We start from the raw sequence: 18,234 nt of genomic DNA on the forward strand, positions 1-18,234 counted from the left end.
CATAGCACAGGATATGACATAAAAAAGTATTTTATCTTAAAATAAGGATCAATTTTGTATTATATGGGAAATCTAAAGGTAGCCTGCAAGCGGACAGGTGGTTCTTGTGCGTACTATGAAATATAAACCTTCCGGTCCCACTGGATGCACCAGTCCCACAAATGATGTTTTCTCCCATTCCTCTAGAGAAGGTAGGAGAAGCCTCATTAAGTTTTGTTTAGCTGTCTATCTTTATTTCTCATTTGAGTTTTTTTGTTACTAACATTTACATTTTGCTAATGATTACAACATATGTTGAGCTCCTCAGCCAAAGTCCCATCTTAACATTAACATTAGCCCCACTGGTTCTAGTTTCTTTATGCTAACATAATATTAGCAAGACCAATACTGTTTTAAACATGACGTCATCAAACTGTTTGCTTTTGGATTTTTTTTAGACTAATTCAGGAGACAACAGTGTAGATGTTTAGCTGATGATGTACAGATGAGAGACAAAGCAAAGGAAAAGAACAGATGCTGCTCGGCATTGAATCTGAGAACAGATTCGATGCTGCCTCCCATAGGTGTTCAGTTGTGTTGAGCTCTGGTGACTGTGAAGGCCATAGCACATGATTCTCTACCAATGTTTGCCCTTTGTCTTTGTGGAACAGGTGGGGAGGGGCTGGTCGGAGGCAATAAAACCATTACTTTGATATAATGGCGTACTGTGTGTGTGTGAGTGTGAGAGAGAGATAAATTAAAATTCAAATAAAAGTAGTTCAGTTGCAGACATGGCTGGTGCTAGTTGCTACCTGTGACACGAAAACCCTCATATTCTCTTCACCATTTTCTTGTGCTTTCTTTTGTTTTTTTTAAACTTTTTTTTGACAGATGGTACATATAAATATCAATAAGTAGAATGCATGAAGTTAAACAACATCAATTTGTGGACCGATGTCACTGATAAAGTGAAATCTTTACTGCAAAATAAATAATTTTAATTTCCATCATTACTATGCAAGTGGATGACCTAGGATCAGAAGTGTTATATGTGTACAGCACTTATCTCAATGTATGGTAAAACTTCACTTTAACCACAGTCTAGCATTTATAATCACTACATAAACTTTTAGTAAGTGGATCATAACAGATTATAATGATGTGAGCAGATTTTAGTGTTTATTAATATATTAGCCAACAACTTATTATTTATCCACCACATGTCATCAGGATTCAGATGAGACATGTCATATGTGCCATTTTATTCTGTCCAACGTGCAGAAATATCACCAACTGATTCAAATGCCTGATGTTTGTAGAGCAGGTCAGTTAATTCAAACACACACCGTATCTCAGATCTGTCTCACTCGTTCAGGCCTTTTGGACTCACAGCATTGTAAAACCTCGTGGCTGTTGAGGCACAAAGACGCTTTCTGTACACCTGTGGGGGGCGAAGCAGGGTGGAGATGCTCCGCAGCTCTCTACAGAGGAGGGGCAAGTTTAGTGTGAGGAGGAGGAGTTCAAACAGAGTTCAGTGTTATTGTCAAGTTCTCCTCTGCTCCTGCCTCCAGGCGGCCCAAACTCAGGCCTACAACGGCCCTTTTTCCTTTTTGTTGTTACCACTGAGTTCAACAACCTGTGTGCCTGCACACCGACACTATAAAGAACAGTGGAGTAACTGTGAGGTTTGTAGTAACGAACAATTCAACGCTGGCATTTCAATCTGACCTTTTAAATATTCTTTGTCAGTTTGATTGGACAGGTGTTTTAAATGCTAATTATTAAATCTCCATCTCCCCATACTGCAATTATTTTTTTACTCAACATTTGTAACCAGCACTTTGGGCTTCTACCTTAATGCCACATTTGAAGGTCAAGCTGATGCTCCTCCTGAGTCTGTTTTAATTTGCTTGTGCACTTCTGCCCCCCTGAGGCTGAAGACAGTATGACATCAACTTGTGTCAAGGTACAAATTCAAGACATTGCATCAGCTTGAATGGCAGCAGGACTGCAACAGCTCAGATCTACAGCTTGACTCAGCAGAGGGTAGGTGGGTCCCTTTAACAGCAAGCTGTTTCATGTTTCTAATACCATGTGTTGCCAGAGAAAAGCAACCACAAGTACTTTTGGCTTTTGGCTAATATCTTATTTTCATGGTCTTCTGGGCTCTTAGAACAAAGATGCTTTTCATTTTGAGAAGCGTTGCAATGCATGCTTTTAAATAGTTTTATTCACCTCCAAAATTACATTAGTGTTCACCTGTTAACTGTTTCTCATTTCTCAGTATTGATAATGAACATTTTTGAGCTGTAAAACAGAAAAAAACATGTCTGCAAGTGTATTTTGCACCATGTCATGGTCAAGTGACATTCTCATTTTGTGTGTATGGAGATCCAGAGCCCTGTCTATCTGTGATAAGTGACAGATAAAGAGCGGTTTTATGAAATGAAATGGTGTGAAATAAACAGACTTTGGAAAAAAAAGGACATGTTGAAATTGATATTGCTGCAATGAAGAACAAAATAACCTGCAATTTGGTAATAATGGGTTTTAATTTTATTGGATTATTTCACAATTTCATGCTTATATTGTACATTCTGTCTGTATTTATTCACATGATTAGTTAGTCTTATTTAATTACTTAATTTTGAACCGTTTTGGTTACTGTGTCACAGCCCACAAGCTTTTCCAACAAAACCTTTAAGGTAATTATAATGATGATAATAATAATAATCATAATAATAATAATTATGTCTACATATAATACAGAAACCCTCACCCTCTGATTACTTTGAATAAGTGTTTGCAAAGTTCAGCTCCAGTACTCAACCATGTGACATTATCAACGTGATTTATCTGGAGCTGCTGAGCACACAAAGAACAGGAAGTGTTTTATTGACTCGGTGACTAATGAATTTTTTATATTGCTATATAGTTGTATATTTATTTAAATACAGAGTTGAGCAGGGACTGGATGCAAATCTCAGACTCCTTACAAACCCATTTGCTTTCTAACCCAGCTAAAATATAATCAGTAAACCAAAAGGGGAATAAATATGCAGACACTGAAAACATTCAATCAATATGTTGGAATAAATAAGTAAGTTTATAAAGTGGATTATTAAGTTCAACAGCTCATCTGGCACATTTTAAAAGAGCTGTTAAAATGAAAATAGTTAGCATTTGTAAGTTCAGAACAAAGCTAATTTTTGTTATTTCTTTGAACTTGTGTCACTTTTATTTCTATGAACTCATGTAACTTAAAGGTAAACCAAGGACAATGGAAATGCTCTGGCAGTCATCTGATGGGATGACACAGATTGGCTGAGCACTTTGTGGACACACTGTGGGCAAATTCTTTTCTCTTTCCCTGAGGATGGAAGAGCCTCAAGGACGTCCTACCAGTCGTTTCAAACAACAGAAAACTGTATTTTCTCTCAGCAACACCAGTAGCCTGTCTGTTTATATTCAGTTCAGGGCTCATATTTACATGGAATCAAATAAAATCACTGCTTATATTGAACTGTGTCAGGTCACAGTTAGAGTTTGACTGTGTGACCAGCATGTGACCGTCTTATTCACTGCAGACACATCCTCATATATCATAGAACATTTCCACATGTGGCTGCATGATTTACTTAGCAGCCAATGAAACTGACAGATGATATGATTTCATTTAATTCCATTGTGTAATGAGCTGTGTGAGCTATCCATGAGCTCGAGGGTTAAATGTGCAGCTGCTGGTTGCATGTCCTGAAATGATGCATCAGTAGACACAGTGGGCTCGGAGTGCCACCCAGGTCTTTAAAGACAGAACACCAAAGGGACAGTTTTAACATTAATGAATGGCTGTTGTATCTCTTTGACATTTCATGCTTCAAATTTTCATTTCCTGCTTGCACTGAAGATTTCCTATCGCTGGCTATTCACATGTTGGGACATTTTCCTCTGTTCCAGCTCCGGTGCATGAAGAGGTCTGATGATGCCAGCGTATTCCTAACAAGGCTACGAGCCTGCAGCCATGCTAGCAGCTCTGGCTACAGTAACATCAGTAAGCGAACACACTCACAATGATAATGTTAACATGCTTTTCTTTAGAAGGTATAATATCTATCATGGTCACCATCTGAGTGTAGTGTGTTAACATGGTCATGTTTGAGACTTAGCAGAAGTACACACACAGCTTGAGTCAAAGTATAGATACTCCTGGTCAAATATTACTCCAATACAAGTGGAAGTCAGAATGAAAGTTCAGTCACATTTTTACAGGTACTGGAGTACTTACTTTTAAAAATACTAAAGTATTCAAAAGTGCAGTGCATTTACAGAACCTAATGACCTCTGTGAATACACTGACTTACTATGGAACTTGTAGAATAAATAAAGCTTGTAGAATCTGATACAAAAGGTGATAGAAATAGCCATAAAACCAAAACTGAATCAACAATCAATAAATTGCAGTTTTCATATTTCCTTTTTTGAAGTTTGGTCATGGTAAACACGCCAAACATTTAAAGCAAAAGGAATCTTTCTTTATTTCTAAATGTTTCAAACATGGGTGTTGCTCTGGTGAATCATCTTTATCTAAGGTGGCCATCGTCAGGACTCTGCCAAGTTCAGACTGAGCTGTTCAAAAATGCAGCAGCACAACAGGACTGACAGCGAAGCAGCTGGCTGTGACTGGTTTTTCTCCCGTGTACTTCATAGAATTTAGTGGAGTCAAAAGTACAATATTCATCTCAACAAATTGTATTGTTCTACTGTGCATTTAGACAATACTCTGAAACAACCGACTGAATGACTGACTTACTGCAAACCTGTAGAATTAAAAGCTTGTAGAATATGATACAGAGTTGACAGAAATGGCCACAAAGCAGAGTTCAATCAACAAAAGGGCAGCCAGCTACTACAAGCTGTCTGTTTAAAAGTTTATCTGTAGCTGAATTAACATTACATACCTCGACATGCTTTCTTAAGTTAGAGGCCACATTTTTGTAGACAGTGACAAAGTTTGGTTGTGGTAAACACAGCAAATATTTAAAATGAAAGGAATATTTCTTTAGTTGCAAAATCTTAAACGTGTGCTTCAGTTATGGCCGTGGGTGCTATGGTGAAGGATCTTCTTGTTTTTTTCTCCTGTGACGAACACAGTACATGGTCTATCACATACTCTGGGTGACATAAGTATCTGTACTAAATTTCATGGCAATCCATCCTATAGTTGTCAAGTTATTTCAGTGTGAACCAACAGACTGACTGATATGGTGCAATCGTAACTGAAACATCTTGCACATTCATGCTGGGGTCATACAGGAGCTGACTGGCTCCTAAACCTTTTAAAATCACATCACTCATTCATCGTTACTCGTTCATTCAAGGATTAAAAAAAAAAAAAAAAGGAAATGCATGACATCATGTATTGATTCTATTTTTCATATAGTTACATCAATACATTTTCTGGCTACAGAAGATTGTTTCAAACTGAGGTACCTCTCGACCTTTCTGCCAAATGACTCATTCAGGTGTGGGACGGCCGGCTTTAAAATCTGCAAATTCTCACAGCACAGTCTCATTGTACTTCTTCTGGTTGTCTCAGATCTTGTTGAAGACTGAGTTCTTTTACCAGCAACAGATCCCATCATTGCTCTTACAGCTGTGACTTCCGACCTTTGTGCATCTGGAAAATTTGCATTACTATGACAACCAGCATAACTCCATATTTAAGTTAATTATTTAATACAATAATGTTTATTCTTTGTTTTAAAACATTTGAAAATGCAATATAGAAATATAGTTAATGTCAACATCCCCCTATTTTTTGTGTGATGAAATGTTGTTAGATACGTTCAGTTAAAACAAACAAACATGGAGATAGATCCTGGGGTGCTCTTGGTCTGACCTAAAGGCAGCCAGTTTGGAAACCACTGGTCCAGATGATGCACAGGATTCTGTAATAATTCTGCAACACATTTTGTATTCAGTTGCACTTACATATAACAGTATAAGCTAATGCTTCCACTGGTCTATAATGTACATATATGTGCATCTATATTTAAAATGCATGTTGCTCTGTCCTGAATATGCTCTTGCACCATGCAGGTCAATTAATATTTTATCACTTGCTGTACTTGCTATCGTGACACATTAGCACACACAGACATGAGACAAATTTCCTGTTCATGTTTTTCTCTCAGCAGTGGCTGTAAATCAGTGTGAGTAGATCTCAGTTTCATAAGCTTAACACATTATCACACACTGTATGAAACAAATGGAAATTTCTTCTGGTGATGAGCTAAATCAAAGCTCACTAATGCCAAACACTCAGACATTAGCGATGGGTACTGCAGGATGGCAAACAGTGGAATTAGAAAAGTTACTTCCCAGAATCATAAAAGAGCCTCAGTGTTGTATTGACAGGCTTCCTCCCACCGAGGTTGTAAACTGGTCAGTGTATCAGCCAGCAGAGAAGTGCCGTGAATATCAATCAGCCAACTCTGGGCCAGCAGAGTAATAGCTGACCGCTCAGGGAGAGACATAACGAAAGAGAGACTTGTGGGGGGTGGATTGATTTTTTTTTAATCGGAAACAGTTTGCACTCACCATGCCCTGTGGAGAATTGACTAACTTTCAAATTTGATACTTTGCCATATAAACTTTTACAAAGACCTGTAAACTGTTATGTAGAAGTCAATTAACATTGATTTTCTGGAAAACTGTTGTAAATAATATTCTTATTTTTAATCCATGATGTGGTTACAAGGCTCTGAATTATGTCGGCATGGTTTATCTGGTGCTGGTGTCTGGGACAGAGGCCCTCAGTAAGAGTTGAATGGTCTGTGTCTGTCAGTGCATAAGTGTCTGTGTCTATGCAGCACATTGGGCCCCGTGAGATGTAAATAGTGACTGTTTCTTTCTGACACTCAAACTATGTTACTTTTGAAATAGAAATAATACTTCCTTGTTCTCATAAACAAAAAGTTATGTTCATGAGAAATAGTAATAGTAATAGGTTTGTACACCAGAACACTCAGGGTTTTTTCTGCCTCACTGACTGGTGTGACAGGTAACTTATGGTGGCTAAGGTGAGCTAATGTTAACAAACTTAAAGGAAAAAACCTCAGTTGTGGTGTAATTGCATATAAAGTCAATGCAGAGACGTGAAACAATGTAAATATTTATCTTATCCTGAGCCTGGATCACTCAAATTCATAAATATGCATAAATGAGAAAAAAAGGGGCAAAACTTGAGGAAAAAAACAGAACAAGCTCCTGTTGAGTTGTAGGATAACTTAACGCTGCATTAACAGACCATTCTAGGGCAGTGAAAACAAGCTTTAAGAAATCCCCTAAAAATGCCTGTTTACCAATTATCATTACTCTAATGTTACTAAATTGAACCAGGGAGGAAAATGTACCATATTCAGCTGTACTCCCACATCTGAAATATCCAAACCTATTCAGGGGTGTCAATCTAGCAGGCAGAATTCATTTATCTAAACATGAATGTTACTGACTTGGGCACATTTGACAACAAGTCATCAGTCACTCATAAATTAGCATTTACCTTAATGTTCCCTGATTCGTACATGGTTGCTAAAAGTGTAGAAGTTACAGTGAAAATGTTTCAAACATTACTTACTTACTCCTGCTTTAACAGGCCTGTTAAGCAATGCTGTCAGATATTGTGTCCACTGAGCCCTGCTGGAGTCTGTGCTGACCTGAGCTGTGTCGGTGCAGCGGACATGAGGGAGCCTCAGATCAATGGTTCAGTGTGTTAGGCATAAAAGGAGCAATGTGCCCCAGAGAGAAGGGCTGTCTGTGCCCCAGCGCCATGCAGCTGTGGGACCCGGGCACCCATCCATGCCTTCTGCTCCATACACTGTTAGTCTTCCCTCTATGGCCAAAACACTGCATGCTGGAAAATTATTTCCATAGACGACTGCACTGGAAATACATTTGCTACTGCTATGCACTGTCATATATCGTTTTAAAATCTGCATAAGGTGCGCTTTAAAATCTAAGTCATTGTTAGGTAAAAATGGTGATACAGACGATTTTTGAGCAGAGTTTGGCGAGCAAGAGAGCAAATGGCGTGTCAGCTCATGAGTTGGTACCTTCCTACCTACCTAGCTGTTTGACTTATGGATCTCTGTTTCTACATGCATGAGCCCAGTGAAGCGGCACGAGGAGAGAGGGAGATGCACTTTTGTATCCAGGGTTTTTGCAGTTGTTTCATCCATTTATCATGTGATTTCAGTTCAATGATCTCTGAAATCTGTTTGCGTTTTTGCAGAATGGGAGGCAGAGCAGGGGCTTCCCTGTGACCACAGGGCTTCATGCTCAATAGCACACACATTAAGGCCTCTTTAGTCCACTGTAAGACATGTATGCCTTTTGATCTTAGATATTAGATACTCTGCAATACCCTATTTATCTCCTGTGGTAGTGAAATGGGGTGGAAACCTTTTAAAAAGATACTGACATACTGTAGATGTACACAAAAGCTGTTCCGTGTTTCCTTGTCTGAGATCAAATCACTGTGTCAACCTAAGCATTTCTGCTATCCATTCCAGTGAGGGAAAATGTTGTAGGATACTGTGGCTCACATGCACCTCATCACTGGTGTGCTTATGAGGTTACAGTTTGTAATAATATGTGTTTAAATGGTATCTATAGATATAGATCATGGAAAAAATGAATGAATAGTGTATAAAGGTATAGTGGGGAGTCTGGTGTAGATGCTGAGTGAATCAACTTATTAGAGAATACTTAAAATTTAAAGCTGCACTTGTCAATATTTAAATCATGGATCAAATGTAATGTTGAAAAGATCACTCATAGTGATATAGAACCCCTTAGCTCAATAGACTGTTTTAGCATCTTTCAGCATCTCTGAGCTCACTGTTTTGGCCCCATAATCTGTTGTTTATGGTGAAAAAAGTCCAATGTATGCCATCTGTTTTGCACCCAACTGCAGACAGACAGAGTTCATGACCAGCTGGTGAACACACAGAGTTAAGATATTTCCCCTTTAGGAGTTTGAGACCAAAATAGAGCTAACAAGATAGCAAAATATTGACATTTGCAAGGCAGACAGAGACACAACTCCAAATGAATGCTAATGTTGCTGAAGCAAAAGCAAAAGAACAGTGAATATAAGCTAACACTGAAATGGCAATATACCTTACCCTAATGTCAGCTTAAAGTGTTTTGGAAAGTGAAGATAGTGAATGGAGGAGAAACTTTTGCCATACAAAAGCTACTGTGAGGCCCTCTTCATGAAAGGACCGGAATAAAATTGGTTTTTCAGATAATGAAATGGCTCTTCTCCCTCAATTCAGATGTGTAGAAGCAGTCTATGCCTGAAGATGATTCAAATGAGAACACAACTAATAAACTTTAAATCAATATAATTATAACAGTTATTACATTCAAAATTACCACTGAGTCCTTGATATGAGTCAGTATCTGTGGGAGCAAATACACAGAGAAGAAGCACTTAGAAAGACACGTAGTTCATTTGAGCTTGTGTGCAGCAGGGTGTGTATGCACTTATTGGGGATGGAGCTGCTTTTGAGGTTTTTGCAAATACATGAATCATCAGACCATTAATTTTCATCCATCAGCCACTCAGTACACCCAGGGTTGACAGTATCCTCAAGTGTATGAGCTGAACAGAAAGGTGTTAACCATGCATACACACAATTTCTCAGCAGAGTGCACTTTGTTGTTCACTCACATTGTACAATATCTTTGTTTTTGTCTCTTGCCATTTCAAATTTATTCTTTGAGTATGATGCAAAGTTTGATGTGTTTGAAATGCGAAATATGGGACTGAGCAATTGTTTCAAGGATCTTGCCTAATTATATTTTAGGTGTGTATCAAATAACTTTGACTTGATAATTCCATTTCAGGGTAAAATGATGAAATAGTTTCATTATAAACATTTTCATTGTACTTTTACAGTATGCATTTAAACTTGCTTAAAGTGCACAGTAAATCATTCAGTTTTATGGACTCAATTGGAGGCAACTGTGTGATCATATGTGGAATTCCACAGGGATCAGTTTTAAGACCCTTACTCTTCCTTATATATGAAAATGATATTAAAGTTGATTGTGATTTTTTCAGTATGCGAACCATCCAACTATGTCAGTGAGTTCAAAATGTGTCTTTGACACAGTAAACATGCTAAAGTACATGGTTAGTGGACAACACAGTCTAGCTACATCTGGGTAACAGAGCTACAGAGCTTTGACTGAGGACCTCAGTAGATTTGAGATGTACTTAGGTGCAAGACCAGAACGGGCCTTAAAAGTCATCAATAAAATCTTAAAACCAATTCTAAAATTGACAGGAACAGGAATCTATAAAAAGCCAATAAAGAAACGCTAAAATGGGAGTAATCTGCTCCCTTCTTTTGGTTTTGGTGAGATGTCTGCATTTTGGACGAGCTGTAATTTATATAGACCCTGCTGGCTCAGACATGTATAGAGAGAATTGCAGTAGTCCAAACGAGTCCAAGCAGCTGTGATAACATGCAGGCTGAGCTGGTTATCAAACATGAGATCAAGATTTTTTACAGCTAACTGCTATGTTGTGGGACAGACAGCCCAGGTGCTTTGAGGTGTCAGCATTAGCTGTGTCAGGGCCAATAATAATTACCTCAGTCTTTTCAAAGTTCTGCTGCTGGATGATCTGGGCCATCCAGTATTTGACATCATGGATGCAGTCATTGAGTACATTCATTTTATAAGCTTCACTGGGGTTAATAGAGAAGTACAACTTGGTGTCATCTGCATAGGAATTGAAAACGTACATTATCCACAGGTCTTCTTCACAGAGGATGATTGTGACCTGCCAATGACTACACCAAAAAATCTGTCCTGGAAATAAGAATAAAACCTCTATAAAACAATAGAACTGACCCATAGATACCAACCTAGTGTTGGAGACGTTTGAGTAAAATAGAGTGATCAACAGTGATGCAGCACTTGGATCTAAAAGAATTAAGAATTTTCCAGCATCAGTGGCACCCAGCAAGTCATTCATCACTTTTAGGAGTGCAGTCCCTGTGCTGTGATTTGTCCTCAACCACAACTTAAATGTCTCAAAGAGTCTGTTTCTGTTTAAAAAAGCAGTCAATTGTTCTGCAAAACCTGTTCTAAAACTTTGGAGAGAAAGGGCAGTTTGGAAATCAGTCTACAATTATCCAGGGACTCAGGGTCCAGAAAGGATTCTTTCAGGAGGGGTTGAACAATTGCATTTTTTAAAAACCAGCAGGGACAGAACCAGTCAATAGTGAGGTGGTAATTATGTAGAGAACTGACAGATCCATATATTTCTCTCAAAAGCCTCACAGGCAGGATGTCAAGAGCACACGATGTGGCTTTTGTTTTATTAAGCACCTCAGTCAGGGTGTTCATAGATACTGTTTTGAAGGACTCAGAGTGAGTGGTTTTGAAAGAGGTTGTTATATCTTGTGCAGGGACATAACTTCTTGTTTTCCTCAAATAGTGAACTTTCTCAAACTAGATTTTTTCCTAACTGTGATGGAGTTACAAGAAAAGGCCACACTTCAGTGACCTAAAAAACAGGAATAAGCACATTCCTCAAGCAGAGGCTGTAGAATACCATCGAAGAAAAAATTACCTGTAGATTTCATATTTTATTAGAATATAATGGCTGATTCTCAGTCAAAGGCTTTATAAGAGCATGACAAGTGTTAGAAATAAGGCCCTTATGTACAAGACAATCAAGGCAATGACCTGATCCAACAGACGTGTGCAGCATACCACTCTCAAAATGGGTGTGCACTCTTGAATAGGTGCAAAGGGCAAGCAGAGGGACAAGAACTAAAGTACAACCTGGTACAGAGAAGAGAAATGCAAGAATGCAAACATTGCATCATTTTATCAAGATCCAAACCTTGTTATAAAGAAAGGCTTAAAAATACAGGGATCATTAAGGGTGTCAATTCAGGACACCTCTCTTTGGGAAAGATTTTTTAGAATATCAACTCACTGATGAGATCTAGTTTTTAAAGGCCAGTGAAATGAAGGTTGGGTAGTGGGCCATGTTTGGCCTCTATATAATGCTCGGTTATTGCATGGTTCTAATCCCCCTTTCTGATGGCTGTTTTGTGCTTAGAAACACTGACTTTGATAACGCTATTGGTGTGAGTAGGTCTTACTGCAAGGGCAGAGAGTAGGTAGACCATTGTGGAGTAACAATTTATGGACTGGCCAATAGAAAACTTTTTACCAGTTAATGTGTGTTTAAAGCTCTTACACTTGTAGATTTTATTTCTCTGCTCACAATTCTCACATCTGAAGTTGCCTTTCAAATAAATGAGCAGACTTAACGGTCAGGCTTCCGAAAAGATTTATTCATCAGACTAGGAGGAGGATGAGGAGGGTGATCTTCTATAAGAAAATAGAGGAGGATATTTAGGAATCTCTCGGAGCACAAGCAGTGGTGGTAAAGCAACAGTTAAAGAACTGTCTGTAAGTTTAATGTCATAACTAAAATATTTAGTAACAGAGGAATTGGTGCAGAACATTATGATGTCACGGTGAAGTTGACCTTTGACCATTTGGATATAAAATGTCATCACTTGATTTTATCCTCATAGACATTTGAGTTAAATTGTGCCATAATTAGTGTATGAATTAGTGAGTTATGGCCCAAAACTTGTTTTGTGAGGTCACAGTAACCTTTGACCTCCAAAATCTAATCAGTTCATCCTTGAGTGGACATTTGTGCCAAATTTAAAGACATTCCCTCAACGTGTTACTGTGATATTGTGTTCACAAGGCCAAAATTGTGTTTTGTGACATCATTGTGACCTTGACCTATGACCTTTGACCACCAAAATCTCTGGCCCTGGCTGTCACAGGTGGGAAGGCATAAAAACTTTATTTAATTAAATGGAAAGAGGTAAGATGTCTGAATGTATTAAGTATTTTAATAAAAATGTACAATTAGTAAAATGAGTAATGCTGTATCTAATAATTAAATTTGGTGTCACAACTTTCAGTCTGTAATGTAGCAGCACAGCTGTATTTGTTCTTATTTTGAGGGCAATAAGTTGTTTGAATTTGTTTGTAATATTTGCTGTTGACAGGTTTTGGTTGCTCTGCTTCTCTTTCAGACCATCCTTGATCTGTGATTAATTTCAGAGATCCTCTTTGGGTGCCTCATGATGTCCCTGGAGAGTAAAGATGTTGTTGGAGTCAGTCGGCTGTTGTTGTTATTGTTGTGATGACCAGATGTGGGCAGGGGTCACAAGGTTCAGGATGCCACAGCTAGTTTCCTGTGCAGCTGCAAGGGATCTGTGCTGCCGTCTGCAGTCACTGGAGCTGTCTAGTCACACTTGCATGGTGGAGCTTGACAGGCTGGTTCCTTTCTGACCTCTGCTGCTGCACAGCTACGAGCAGGGTAAGGCTACAGATGGCACAGGAATAAAAATGCAGACAATTTTGCCACCAAAATAGGGCATCTCAGTGTTGTCTGGTTAACTGAGCAAAGATGAAAGACGCTCCAATGGTTACACGCCATGCCAAGGTTGGTTGTTCATTTCTTTAAAAATTACTCTGAATTTCCAAACATTCGAGGTCTCTTTAAAAATGTCAAGAAGGCAATGATAATTTCATTATCTATGAAATACAGAGGATGTGCTGTGCAGTGTTATTTTTCTTTTCAGTCAAGAGCTTCCATTGAAGGGCTCAAAAACCTAATTTGTCATAATGTCATGCCATCAAACATTTCACCAAAGTGTGGGTGTCACCATCTTTTGTTGGATGTTTGAAACCATTTAAACCTGTGCAAGCATAAAACCCCCCACACAGTAATTATTGACAAATAAAAAAAAACAAAACAGTTGGTTGACACTTGATCCCATTGATAGCCTCTTTGTTTTTTCTCCATTTTCATCTTGCAGTGATTGCACTTGAAATTCAACCTTTTAGGTTTGCATTTTAGCCACAGTACCTCCCACTGCCACAGAAAAGGTCGTGTGGCGGAACAAATGAAGAGAAGGAAATAGCTGTGTCCTGGCCAACAGATAGCAGGGGGGCACGGTGGGGAAAAAGGATCAGACAGGGAAGAGACAGGATGCTGCAGCTCTCCTCTGAGTCTTTTCAAAAACACTGTAAATCACTTGGACGGGCTCACTTTATCATTTCACACCAGACTTTGTCACGTAGAGAGGAAAATTATTTGGGATGTGACTGTTTTGCATAAACAGATGGGCTCAGCGCTAAATGGTAGCAGTTAGAATAATAGAAAAAATGGGATATTTTCCCAGGTGCTGCAGAAAACTCAGCTCTTGTGTCTTTTGCACAACTAAACAGTTACTGTTGAAGTGGAGTTAATGCACTGTAGAGGTGATGCTGTTCTAGGGAGGCATGGCGGCTCAGTGGGGGGTGCACAGCAAGGAGGATGCAGATTTAATTCTTGGCCTGTGTGATCAGCTAATAAAAAGCAAATAAAAAGTTTCCTTCAGGGAGAATGAAAAGTGGTGACTTTGAGAAACAGCAAAGTTTGAATGCTTATCAATATCAATCTAATTGTATGTTATTTTGCCTTCATCAGATGGTCATAAAAACAGATAAGAAAGACTGAGGAGAGAGTATTTATCTTCAACAAAGACTGACTTCACTCGGCTCCAGAGGTGTATGGAATCTGAATGTGGTCAGTATTAAATAAAAACATTATGAAATAAATAATCACATGAACACACTGTGTAAAATGTATAAACGAACCAACACTTTTTGAAATAACTGAAGAACTCATTCAAACTTATTCTGAAATGTTATTTCATCCTTAAACTGAATTTTAAATATAAATTCTTTCAGAGTGTTTTTAATAAAAACACTCTGAGAGTGTTTTTATTTCTTTTTCTCTGTCATCCACCAGTTTTTTTCCCATTCCTATTTATTTGTGTTTTCGGACACTTTGTCGCTGACTAGGCTACTTGCAGTTGAAGACTGTACATTTTTTCAGTTCTTCAGATGTTTGTACTTTGTGGTTACAGTTCCTGCGTGTTCCTGTGTTTGGTTTTCTCTGGATGCCTTACTCAGCTTCTGCCTTCTTGTGATTTTTGGACATACAGAAGAAAACTTCCTCTCATCTATCAGGCCACCTGTCTGTCTGCTTTTGCCTCCTCCATTTTGTTTCACAGCAAACCTGGACACATGCCCCCCGTCTCTAAAGCTAGCAACTTCAACAGTCGTTATTTATTTAGCCAGTTAGCTAATGTTAGCTACAGCAACTGTCTAGATGCTGCAGCAAATAAACATAGAAACTATCATCTTCTTTTATTTAAACCTGACAATGTTTGAAATTAGTAGCCTATGATAAAATATGTTGCAAAATGTTTTTCTAAACTCTTTTTAAGTGACCACTATGCAGTCCTTTGCATCCAGATGTGATAATCTGGAGCATCATCTGTTGTCTGCCCACTGGTGCTGGTAGTTCACCACTAATTCAAAGTATGTCTCTTGTCAGGAAAGAGTTCATTTGCTGCACATTTTCTTTTCATATAATTCTAAATATTGATGTCTTTTGAGGACATGAAATACCCCAATCTGTAACAGCTGAAGTCTGAGCAGCTGCAGTGAAGAATGCTTGAGCAGTGATCCATTACAAAAGGGCGTAGTGTCTGTCTTACGTGAGACAATCATGTAGCTGCATCCTGAGACACAGTGGGATGGATGAGAAATATCAATAATGTCTCAGCAGTATGTTATTGGTCTGGTTCATTCTTCATCAATATGCATCATGCATGGGCTGCTACAATCTGCAGTACTTCACCGGCTCCAGCTGACCAGCAGCATACTGGCAAAACTTTTTTCACACAGTTGATGACAGAGATGTGGGCGTGATCCAAACGCCCACAGCTGTATGTTTTTGTCTTGTCTGTGGCAGTAGGATTTTTGGATTTTTAATACTCTTCTCAAATGTGGCACAGTTATTGGTCCTGAACCAGAAAGTTTTAAAATATCTGCCTGATTCCATATAAGAACAGAACAAAAAAGTACAGTCTTTATGAAAATTCAAAACCTTGTGTCATACACTGTGTACGCTTTTAGATTGCCAACCCCCTGAAAGTGAATTTCTAGTTCAGACTGTATTTCAGACACTCTTAAGTCAGACTGAAGACTCTACAGTGCATGAATGTGAGCATCTGTCTCTTTGTGCTCGTCATGTGGTGGACTACGTACTTATGTTTCCCTGCCTTCTGCCCAGTTCATGCTGGGAAAGAAAACTGTGCAGGTGGGAAGGGAGAAGTCAATGAAATAATCATGAAGCTCTGTCCTATTTAATAACATCACTGGAGGCAACATATCCCAGAAAACATGCAGCATCATTGCTTCACATGGAGTATACATGCTGTCTTTGATTAGCAACCTGCAGCTAATGGCAGATGCCAGTAGAATCATAAAAAGCCCATCATAAGGATAAGGATCTCCCATAGATTTTCTATTGGCTCTGATTTTGGGGAACACCGGCCCAAGCTGCCCTGGAGCTGAGCTGAGAAAGATGCATTAAATGTGTAATAACAGAGTAGATGAGGTGTAACCAGGATTTGTGTGATTTCAGCTGTTTTTATTGTCCGCAGTGCGTCCACTGTCCGGCCAAGCGAGTGTTTGCCTGGGGCCAATGAAATCCTGCTTCCACGGAGTCATAAACAGACAACTTATACTACAGTGTCATTATGTGCATGAAGTAGGTGTGTGTGTCTTTTTGCCCACTGCTGGTCAACATTTCTGTGGGTTTCAGAGGTGTTTTATCATTCCATGCTGATTAAATCATCTTCATATTGATTACAATAAAATGATGACAGGAAACAGTTTGTGACCTCTGATCCCACTGATCAGAGGGGGTGGGGTGTGTGTGCTAAGTTCCTCTTTAAAGTCTTAAAACACTTCTACACTTCAGACTTGAAGTGGATTTGAGATTTTCCACCTTGGCACCACCCTGTTGTAGAAAAAAGGTACAGTAGCAGGCAGCCTTGATTTTGCCCACCGTCAGTACACCTTGATCAACACTGACAGTAACAAACAGACTGCACCTGGAATTTCACCAGGGTTGTCATTGCCTTTTTTCTACAAAGAAAACCTTATGATGTCAGAATAACTCATTTCAGTTCAAAATACTTTGTCCCTCAAGGCACAATTTGAGACAATTTGCAAACATAAGTGCACACAAGCAATTAATTCACTCCAAAAAAAAAAAAAAAAAAAAAAAATACAAAATATAATAATGTAAGAAAATGAAATGACACAAGGGTTAATACGAGTGTCCAAGCAGTGGCTAGCAAACAATATCCAGCACCAACAGGGCACATTATTTCAAAAGGTACAAAAGGTACAAGTGCATTTATTAATTCATACACCAGGTAAACTGAAGATTTCTTGTGCTGTGGCTGTTCATGTATCTAACAGCGTCCTTTTAGTTGTTTTATAGACAGTCTTAAATGCATTAATAATGGTATTAGTGAGTGAGTGTGTTATTTGAAATATATCATTTAAATCATTTGAATCACATAAGAACTCATAGTGAGTTTAACTGGGCCTTGATCACAGTGAGTGTCATGTCATGTGTCTATGAATGCAATATTTTGCTAACATAATGGAGTTCTCAAGGAACGAGGACATTTTGACAGCACCTTCATAAACTGTGAGCTTCCCTTACAGCGATTTTACATGGAAACCAGAGCAGACTGTAAGTTATGTAAAAATGCAACCTCACATTTCAAACAGCATCCGGGACACACCCTGTAAAAGAGAAATTTGAGTTGCAGGACTGAGTCATGTCTCTGTGTGGTTTGGATAATTCAATTGTGACCAGAGGGCTGGCGCACAGCATGGACTTCTGTACATTTTGATGAGCAGTTGTTCATGACTATGCATTATTACTGTGCTTCATGCATTTATTTAACGTCCATGTGTTTGTCTGTGTCACATTCCTCAAGGCCTTGTCATCACATCCCAACATGACTCACCTGCACTGTTGTTTCCTGCAGAACATGACAGAGATGCTTCATTATTGAGATGACTGACTTTGAAATAGTTATCATTGATTTTTCCACCCACAATTTAAACAATGCTGAGTGCATTAAGAAGCGCTTATAAAAGCATTGATTGGTGGGTGAATACTTTAAGTATTTTCATGTCTGTTGGATTTTAAAGTATGGTGCATTTTGCACACTGGGTGTGTTGGCTTAAACAAATAGTCAGAGCAAAACA

The 18,234-nt window shown here is 38.7% G+C and overlaps 1 long non-coding RNA gene across 1 annotated transcript; it reads left to right on the forward strand.

Moving 5' to 3' along the window:
- The first annotated feature begins 3,764 nt into the window (after nucleotides 1-3,764).
- LOC139630097 (uncharacterized) lies at nucleotides 3,765-16,701 on the forward strand. The gene is made up of 4 exons (XR_011693115.1): nucleotides 3,765-4,030; nucleotides 13,134-13,420; nucleotides 14,576-14,674; nucleotides 16,605-16,701. It is a non-coding gene; the product is annotated as an uncharacterized lncRNA (long non-coding RNA).
- The last annotated feature ends 1,533 nt before the right edge of the window (nucleotides 16,702-18,234 follow it).

Source organism: Trachinotus anak, unplaced genomic scaffold, assembly GCF_046630095.1.
Source record: "Trachinotus anak isolate AG129_WGS33_773 ecotype Australia unplaced genomic scaffold, CSIRO_AGI_Tana_v1 ptg000013l, whole genome shotgun sequence".
Taxonomy (NCBI): domain Eukaryota; kingdom Metazoa; phylum Chordata; class Actinopteri; order Carangiformes; family Carangidae; genus Trachinotus; species Trachinotus anak.